The sequence below is a fragment of the Callithrix jacchus genome, chromosome 12 (assembly GCF_049354715.1).
Source record: "Callithrix jacchus isolate 240 chromosome 12, calJac240_pri, whole genome shotgun sequence".
NCBI classification, from domain to species: domain Eukaryota; kingdom Metazoa; phylum Chordata; class Mammalia; order Primates; family Cebidae; genus Callithrix; species Callithrix jacchus.
In genome coordinates this window covers 85,819,690-85,829,444 of record NC_133513.1, presented here as the reverse complement: position 1 = coordinate 85,829,444, position 9,755 = coordinate 85,819,690, and positions in this window count along the sequence as shown.

Genomic DNA, 9,755 nt, shown 5'->3' with positions numbered 1-9,755 from the left:
AAAAGCATAAGGCAGGAAGGCGATGAGGGTGGCCCTGGGGACATGGTTTCCAGGGTCTCAGGAAGCTGGGACTGTGGGAACAGACCAGCCAGGTAGAAGGAAGACCAGTGGCGGCAGGAATCCAGCTGGCCACCAAGACAGGCAAGCCCACTTTGGCAGGCCCGGCCTTCAGGCAGACAGCATCTGCCCTGTCCCCAGAGACTTGCTGCAGTTTTCTCCACTCACCAAATACTTGCTGAGCATAACTCATGAGCAGAGGTAGCAGGCAGTTTGAACAAGAGCAGTAAACAAGACAAGCAAGAACCTACGATTGCAATTGTCAAGCAATCATATGAAAAATAAAACAATTACAGTTTGTAGTAAGTGCTGTGAAGGAAACAATATTAATATCAAAATAGGCCAGGTGCAGTGGCTCATGCCTGTAATTCCAGCACTTTGAGAGGCCAAGGCAGGCGGATCACCTGAGATCAGGAGTTTGAGACCAGCCTGACCAACACGGTGAAACCACATCTCTACTAAAAATACAAAACTTAGCCAGGTGTGGTAGCAGGTGCCTATAATCCCAGCTACTCAGGAGGCTGAGGCAGGAGAATTGCTTGAACCTGGGAGATGGAGGATGCAGTGAGCCAGGATCACACTATTGCACTTTAGCTTGGGTGACAGAGTAACACTTCATCTAAAAAAAATAAGTAAATAAAAATATAAAATAACTGGGAAGGTCTCCTAAGGAGATGATGGTTTAGGCAAACCTCAGCAAAGATCCAGCCCTATGAAGAGCAGTTAGAAAAGACTATTCCAGGCAGAAGGAAGAGCATGCAAGCGTCCTGAGGAGGGAAAATTCAGAGGGGGTCTCGAACCCAAAGGGAATCCCATTAACTTTAAAAAGTTAACCCGGTCACTGGGCATGGTGTAATCCTAGCTACTCCAGAGGCTGATGCAGGAGGATCTCTTGGGCCCAGGAGTTTGAGGCAGTATTAAATCATGATTGTGCCTGCTGAGACACTTTAACTGTGTCCCCACCCAAATCTCATCTTGAACTGTAGCTCCCATAATTCCCACATGTCATGGGAGGGACTCAGTGGGAAGTAATTGAATCATGGGGGTGGATTTTCCCCATGATGTTCTTGTGACAGTGAATAAGTCTCACTGGATCTGATGGTTTTATAAAGGGAGTTCCCCAGCACACAGCCTCGTGCCACCACCGTGTAAGACGTGACTTTGCTCCTCCTTCGCCTTCCACCATGATTGTGAGGCCTCCCAGCCACGTGGAACTGTGAATGCATTAAACCTCTTGTGTTAATAAATTACCCAGTCTCTGGTATGTCTTTATTAGCAGGGTGAGAACAGACTAATACACCTGCACATATCCACTGCACTCCAGCCTGGGCAACATAGCAAGAAAGAAAGAAGTCCTCAAGAAAGAAGGAGTCTGGCATGATGGCTCACTCCTATAATCCCAGCACGTTGGGAGAAGAAGGTAGGCAGATCACCTGAGGTCAGGAATTTGAGACCAGCCTGGCCAATATGGCAAAACCCTGTCTCTACCAAATATAGAAAAATTAGGCCAGGCATGGTGACTCACTCCTATAATCCCAGCACTCTGGGAGGCCAAAGCAGGTGGATCACAAGGTCAGGAGCTTAAGACCAGCCTGGCCAATGTGGTGAAACCCTGACTCTACTAAAAATACAAAAATAAGCCAGGTGTAGTGGCGCATACATGTAGTCCCAGCTACTCAGGAGACTGAGGCAGGAGAATTGCTTAAACCCGGGAGGCAGTGGTTGCAGTCAGTGGAGATTGCACCACTGCACTCCAGCCTGGGCAACAGAGTGAGAATCCATCTAAAAAAAAATTGAGCAGACAGAGCTCTTATATAGTGTTATTTGCCCAGCAACACCTCCTGAAAGCACACAGACTGCTCCCAAAGACAGAGGCCACCAAGTTCTCAAGGGATGTGAGCAGGAAGGTTCCTCTGGATGCCCCAAAATCTGTTCTGTCCCCAGCCCTTGGCCACCCTGCTACCACCAGGAGCTGACAAAACTCATGGCAGACACACTGGATGGAACTCCCGGCTCCTCTAGTAAATCCTTAAATCCTTGCTTCTTTATCAGTAGGCAGAGGAACCACACTCGACAAATGGGCAGTCTTGGATGCGTGAGGCACAGAAGTGGGCTGCCGGCCCCGCCTGAGCCGCTCCTCCAGCTTTCCAGCCACAGTGTGGGTGAGTGTGAGATGGGACCCTGTGGAATGCTGGGAACTGGATGGCCCCAGGCCCCGCCCCAAACCAGGCTGCAATCATGCCCAATTTCCACAGGGGCTCACCTCTTTTTTCTTCCTTCACCTGAGTTGACCCATTCCTTGGCTTCCTAAAGCTCGTAAAATGCCATTTCATTACATGGTGTTTTCATTCATGCAAGAAGACCACCCTATTCATTAAGATGGAAGACAGAAAGCACTAAGTAGGTCTTAGTTTTCCCTGACTCTTTTAATCAGGAAAACATGGCTCCTCAAAATCCAATTTTGCCTTTTGTTTTAACATTCCAGTTTCCCTTTATATTTCTCTCTTTCATAGGCCCACATCAACCTCTGTGCCCTTTGGAGTTACCCCTGAAGAATCTCCCCCCACCCCATCCTGAGACGGAGTACTGCTCTGTTGCCCAGGCTAGAGTGCTGTGGTGCAATCTTGGCTCACTGCAACCTCTGCCTCCTGGGTTCAAGCAATTCTCCTGCCTCAGGCTCCCGAGTAGCTGTGATTACAGGTGCATGCCACCACGCTCAGCTAATTTTTGTATTCTTAGTAGAATCGGGGTTGCACCATGTTGGACAGGCTGGTGGAACTCTTGACCTTGTGATCTGCCCACCTCCTCAGCCTCTCAAAGTACTGGAATTACAGGCATGAGCCAGGGTGCCCAACACCTGGCAAGAATCTTTAAAAGAACAAAACAACAAAAGTCTCTCTCCTCTCTTGGCTTCTGTGATCCCCGCTCCTCAGCCTCTCCTTCCTCTCTGGCTCATCCATCTCTGGCTCATTCCCCCTCTCCCTCCTAACGTCATCCACTCCCTCCAAACCTATCTCCACAGGTGGAGCTCTCTGCAGATGCAGACTTGCCTGTGACACTTAAACCTGGTGCCCTGTGGCTTTCCACTCCACGGGCCCAGACAGGACTCAGCATCCCTTCCCCACAGCATCTGCTCCTGGTCCCCATCTCTCCTGGGGACCTTACCTGGGCTCAGTCACCACATCTCTCAAACCTGGGCTCCTGCTTCTTGATCTAGAGTTACTACGAACCAAGGTGACACACATAAATATGAATCACCTAGCACAGCACTCAGCCTTTGCCAAACAAATGCTCATTCAGCTCTCCTTCTCCGCTTCTGCAGCCCTGTTCTCCATCATGTGTTTTATCCTATAGAGACCAATCTGATTTCTGGAGTCGCCATTTGCCAAATACACCCTGCAATTTTCTGCTTTCAATAATCCAGCTGCAGAGGTAATGTGTGTCTTTTTTTTTTTTTCATCTTAAACCAAGTTGATATTGTATAAAATTATCTGGTTGTTTTGGCTTATCTAAAATATTTAGACTAAGAGGATACCTGAATTTTTAAAAATAATTAGGATTTTTTTAAAAGCTTGTCTCAGGAAGTTTTAATAAAACAAAGTAGAAAGAACTCATTCCTGCCAGGCATTACCCTTCCTTCTCACTCTGCTTTTGGAAGGATTTGCGATTCAAATTGAGGATAAACTATTTTCACTTAGAAAAACACATTCCCTCTAGCAAAGTAACTCTTTTGAATCCATCTCTGCAGAAGAGCCATATCTTTATACTTCATATGTGCAACATCTAACAAGAAAATTCTATTCATCTTTTTCCTCTTACTCTTTCCCATCATCATGATTTTCCATAATGATGGAGATTCAGAACTGCCCAGTCCATAATCGCACACATACCTCCTTTGTCTTTTCAGATTTCTTCCCAACAAAACCCCACAGATGGTGGAGATCAGATTTACTTTAAATTGTTTTAGCTGACATCAGCTTCAGGCCAGATCCTTGGTGTCAAAATGGAAGAGAAAACTGAAATAAAACCCGTAACTATAGTTGAATTATCTTGATAATTGTCTAAATTTCTGTATCCCGTAAGAGAATTGCTTTCAGATCAATGCAGAAGAAAAAAGCATACTGGTGTGCTGATAAGTAAAAGGAACCAATGGCTCTGAGGAGTCTGGTGCATGGGCTCTGTGAGTAGATGGTTTAACCTCCTTGAACCTTGACTGTGCCCCTTACCAGCAGAGGGACCCTGGGTGCATAGCTGATATCTCTGAGTTTTTGTTTTCCCATTTGGAGTTGTTGCAAAGATTAAATGAATTAATCCATACAAAGTGGTAAGGACAGTCCCTGGTACATACTAATTGTTCAGCAAAAACGGGAATCATAGGCTGGCACAGTGATTCACACCTGTAATCCAGTACTTTGGGAGGCCAAGCTGGGTAGATCACGTGAGGTTAGGAGTTTGAAACTAGCCTGGCCAACATGGTGAAACCCTGTATCTATTACAGATACAAAAATTAGACAGGGATGGTGGTATATGCCTGTAGTCCCAGCTGCTAGGGAGGCTGAGGTGGGAGAATTGAGGTGAAGGTTGTAGTAAGCTGAGATCACGCCACTGTACTCCAGAGACTGTTGAGAAGGGGAGGTTTGGGGAGGGGAGGGGAGGGGAGGGGAGGAGAGGGGCATCATTATCTGTGCCAGTTCCAAATCCTATAAACCTAGTACATACAGTACAGCGTAATCAATAGAACCTTCTACTTAGATGGCCCGAGTTCAAACCCTGGCTTTACCCATTATGAGCTGTTCAACTGTGGGCAAGTTACCCAACACCACTGGCTCCATCAGCACAGTGGACATTAAACATTGTGTCTGCGTCGTGGATATTGACATAGGTATGAAATGAGATGGTGTGACACTTGACACTTATAATAAATGCTCATTGAATTTTGACTCTTAGTTTTCCTTGCATGCTGCAGAAATAAGGCTGATTAACTCAGAACTGCTTCCCCAAAAGGTAAAGCTATAAGATATTTCTACCTTAGTTGTTGATTAGGGGCCAAACAGCATTACAATACACCTCCTATTTAGGGTAGGGGTTGGGGCTACAAGCCCTCATAGGTGGGCAGCAAGGCCCCTTAAAAGAAAAAAAATTAGACATTCCTTCTCCTGCAACTGGCAGCCCAGCCAGGGGCACGTGGCCTGGTCTCAGCCAGTCTAAAGTTGTGAAAGTTGTCTTTTGCAACTGGCAGGAGACTAAGCTTCTGAAAGTAGAGAGAAGGAAGGGAGGAGGTGGTGGGTGGAGACGGGAAGGGTGGGCTGAAAGGGAAGACTGACAGCTAATCTCTAGAGTCTTGTTTACTCCCACCATCGCGCCTCCACTTTTTCTCTCTTCTAAAATTCTGAATTACAAAATCAACACATTCTTTAAAACCAGAAGAAACATTCATAAATGTATTCAGAAAGTGTGAATGATCACCTAGTGACGTATCCTCCTCAATTCTCCCCCAGTTAGCCAAGTCCCTCTGCAGCTTATGTGACAGTGTGTCATAGCCACCCTCAAAGTCAATGGGTGTCTACCATATGCACTCCACTATCCCTCCATAATTTTCCATAATATAAATGCACCACTGGTTTTTCAAGCACTCCTCTTTGGATGGGCACCCTTTTAGATAGCCATTACCATTTTATTTTTTTATTATTATTATTTGCGATGGAGTCTCGCTCTATCACCTAGGCTGGAGTACAGTCGCACAATCTGGGCTCACTGCAACCTCCACCTCCCAGGTTCAAGTGATTCTTCTGCCTCAGCCTCCTGAATAGCTGGGACTACAGGCGCATGCTACCATACCCAGCCAATTTTTTGTATTTTTAGTAGAGACCAGGTTTTCACTGTGTTAGCCAAGATGGTCTCAATCTTCTGACCTGTGATCCACCCACCTCTGCCTCCCAAAGTGCTGGGATTACAGGTGTGAGCCACCACACCCGGCCCCATTACCATTTTAAATGCACATCCTCAGTGACCAGCAACCTCGCTTTCAGGAACCCAACCCACCGAAATAAAGCACTAGTGCATACATAAGGCTGCACGAGACACTTTCTACACGTTGCCGGGAGTGTCAGGAACTGGAAATAACCTAAATGCCCAGCGATATCCCCTTATCTGTGTTGTTTATGGCATTCTGATTCAGGAGTGGGAAAATTTCAACTGTAAAAAGTATTTTCTGAAAACTGTAACTCAAACCCAGGTGAAATTTGGGACTTTTAACTAAAAGTCCCAGCAATTACGTTTTAACTGTCTTTCCTCTGGGGGTTATGGGGAGACAGGAACTAAAAATCCAATGTGTATGTCCAGGTCAGATCACCACAGCATAAGTGGGTCATCATTAGGTCCATTTTACCCACAGAGACAGCAAATCGGAATCCTCAGAGAGCCCAAGTTCAGGTTTTGTTTCCATCCGGAGAGCCGCAAACCTTAGCGTGCAGTACGATTTGCCTGAGACTCTTGTTAAACTGCAGATCGACTCATTCGGTCTGGGGTAGGGCCTGAGATGTTGCCGCTTCAGTAAGCAAACAGGTGATACAGATGCTGCTGACCCATGGACCACACTTGGAGTTGTAAGGATCAGATCAATTCACATCTACTGTCTGAACTGAATCCCAGCACTATCCAAGTTTTAGCACGGAAAATTCCAAGTCCCAAGAATCCCTTGAGTCCCAGTTAAACCAGAACAGTTGGTCACTCTAGGGGTTGTATTAGCTCAAGGTCAGGTGACTCAGAGGCCTGAAAATATAAATGAATGAAGTTGGCTAGCTGAAAGCTTTGGCAAGCAGAAGAGCTTCAACACCTGCTCGCTCAGGTTCTACCCTACAGTCTGCAACTCGCAACTTTGTCCTAGATGACCCCAGGTACTACATCCAGCTGAGAAATTCTGTAACATGTTTTTTTCTGATGGTAACTATGTCTGTGGATGATAGGTCACAATGAAAATAGCAGAAATCAAGGACTACTCAGAAACAAGATGAAAATGACTTCAAGTGAAGTCAGGGAAAGAGCCTATACAACCAGTCAAAAACTCACTATGGGCCAAGCATGGTGGTTCACTCCTGTAATCCCAGCACGTTGGAAGGCCGAGGTGGGCAGATCACCTGAGGTCAGGAATTCAAGACTAGCCTGGCCAACAGGGTGAAATCCCGTCTCGACTAAAAAATACAAAAATTAGCCAGGCATAGTGGCACATGCCTGTAATCCCAGCTACTCGGGAGGCTGAGACAGGGAGAATTTCTTGAACCTGGAAGGCAGAGGTTGCAGTGAGCCAAGATCACACCACTGCACTCCAGCCTGGGCGACAGAGTGAGACTCTGTCAAACAAAACAAAACAAAAAAACACCTCACTATGGGCCAGGCACATTTGCTCATGTCTATAATCTCAACGCTTTGCAAGGAAAAGGCAGGAGGATTGCTTGAGTCCAGGAGTTTAAGACTAGTCTGGGCGACATAGGGACATTCTGTCTCTACTTTTTTTTTAATTAGCCAGGCATGGTGGCACATACCTCTGGTCCTAAGCGACTCAGGAAGCCACGTTGAGAGGATTGGTTCGGACCAGGAGATTAAGGCTGCAGTGAGCCTTAATTATGCCACTGTACTCCAGCCTAAGTGATGGAGCAAGGCCCTGTCTCAAAACAAAAACGAAACAAAACTCACTATGACAGCCAGCCTCCAAGATGACTCGCAGTGATTCTCCTCCCCCGGCATTCACACCCTCCTGTGCTTCTCTTCTACACTGGATACGGCTAACCTGTGTCATCAATAGAATACTGCAGACGTGATGAAGTATGACTTCCGAGACGTAGTCATAAAAGGCATCGAGGCCTTGATCTTGCTGTTTGGCTTGTTTATTTGATCACTTGCTCTGGGAAAGCCAAGTGCTGTGCCATGAGGATACCCCAGCAGCCCTCTGGAGAGAATCACGTAGCAGGGTGCTGCAGCCTCCAGCTAACAGCCAAATGAATGAGCCATCTTGGAAACAGACCATCCAGCCTCAGTTAAGACCTCAGATGACTGCAACCTGGCCCACATCTCAACTGCAACTTTATGAGAGACTCTGAAACAGACCCACTCAGCTAAGCCACTTTTGATCAAGCCCTCTAAAAAGTCTCCAAAGATCAAAGACCCAAGAAATGGCAAACTGGCCGCCAGCAGGCTGCAGTGAGCCTCAATTATGCCACTGTACTCCAGCCTAAGTGATGGAGCAAGGCCCTGTATTTTGACTGCTGCACAGTTTTTAAAAAGGTAATTAGCCACCAACATCTAAAAATCAGGATATTCCCATTACATACTCCTTATGTAAACCTGGATTTCTAGCACTTCCTGAAACACTGAAAGAGTTTCAAACTGAGGTTTTCATTCCCACAGGTCAAGAATAGGTCAGCCCTGAGCAGCAACTGCCCACTTTAGAGGGACCCTGTGCTCCCCGCATCAGGAGCACACTCACCAAATCCTCCCATCGCTCCACCTGGTCCGCATTACTCATTAGCATTACCTGCCAGCCCTCCAAAGTCCGTGATCCTTGACTTACAGATGAGAAGCTTTTCCCCCAATGGTCCTGAAAGCATGGTCCCCAGATCAGCAGCATCCGCATCACCTGGGAACTTGCTAGAAGTGCGGATTCTCGGATCAACCCAGAAACTCTGGAGTGGGCAATCATCTTTGTTTCAGCCAGCCCCCAAGATGATTCTGATGCCTCAGAAAGTCTGAGAACCCCTGTTTCTCACAAGTAAGCTCTCTCGCCTTTAAAACCCATTGTCTGCTGTTTAGTAGAAGGAGCTCAAAAGATCTGAAAGTCCAGCTCTACCAATGGGAAGACCTCAGCCCCCAACCCCACCATAAATGCCAGCAATCTGTACCTTCTGCCAGGCTTTGTATCAAATCTTCTGAGGCCACAAAGCTCCAGGTTCTCACAGCGCCTCCTAGAGTCCACACTCAGCAGTATCATGAAATTTAAGAACCATTTGGTCTCAAATAGTCTGCTTACCTGCATTTTTTTTTTCCTTACACGTATATAAGTAAACAATGCAGGGCGGGTGCAGTGGCTCATGCCTGTAATCCCAGCACTTTGTGAGGCTGAGGTGGGTGGATCACCTGAGGTCAGGAGTTCAAGACCAGCCTGACCGACATGGGGAAACCTTGTCTCTACTAAAAATACAAAATTAGCTGGACATGGTGGCGCATGCCTGTAGTCCCAGCTACTCGGGAGGCTGAGGAGGGAGAACTGCTTGAACCTGGGAGGTGGAGGTTGCAGTGAGCCGAGATTGTGCCATTGCACTCCAGCCTGGGCGACAAGAGCAAAACTGTCTCAAAAAAATTTTTAACATAGGTAAACAATACAGTTGATTAAAAAAAAAAAAATAACTGAGGGCAGGGTCAAGCCCTACCGTGTGCTGGGCACATCCTCTGTTGTAATCTAAGCTTTCTTCCAACCTCAGGTTTCTCAGCTGTAATCTGAGGGGCCAGATGCTCTGTCCTCAAGCTCCCTTATGGCTTTAAAAGTCTGTGACATTAGCCGGGCATGGTGGTGCGTGCCTGTAATTCCAGCTACTCAGGAGGCTGAGGCTGGAGAATTGCTTGAACCCGTGAGGTGGAGGTTGTGGTGAGCCAAGATCATGCCATTGCACTCCAGCCCGGGGAACAAGAGCGAACTCCGTCTCAAA